This window comes from Octodon degus, unplaced genomic scaffold, assembly GCF_000260255.1.
Source record: "Octodon degus isolate 3935 unplaced genomic scaffold, OctDeg1.0 scaffold00164, whole genome shotgun sequence".
Classification (NCBI taxonomy): domain Eukaryota; kingdom Metazoa; phylum Chordata; class Mammalia; order Rodentia; family Octodontidae; genus Octodon; species Octodon degus.
In genome coordinates this window covers 5,910,084-5,910,599 of record NW_004524740.1, presented here as the reverse complement: position 1 = coordinate 5,910,599, position 516 = coordinate 5,910,084, and positions in this window count along the sequence as shown.

The window sequence follows — 516 nt, the reverse complement described above, 5'->3', positions numbered from 1 at the left end:
GGCATCTCAGGATCATCATCTGGCAGCAAAGTGTCTGGATTTAAAGCTGTAGTAGACATCTTAACATGGGCTGGGTCTAAAAGTAATGCTTGGCATTGCGCGATTCGTGCATTTGACAGCCATCTGTCAGGAGGACTTTTAAGGAGACTCTCTTTTGAGGGTCTCAAAGGCTTCCTGTTCAGACTCAGTCCAGCATAGTTTCCCTTTTTGATCCTCTCCAGTACTGGCATAGAGAGGTTGGGCAATCTCAGCAAATCCTGTAATCCAGAGTCTGCAATACCCAAGGAGCCCTAGAAATTCCCTTACTTGGGGGCTGGGGGGATGGCTCAGTGGAATAAGCGCTTCCCTGGCAAGCTCAAGGGCCTGAGTTCAATCCCCAGTTCCACCAAAAAAATAAATAAATAAATTCCCGGGGGCTGGTGAGATGGCTCAGTGGTCTAAAGCACCTACTTAGAATAAGCTTAGCAAAGCACAGGGACTGAGGTTCAATCCCCCAGCACCACATGCCAGCCAGCC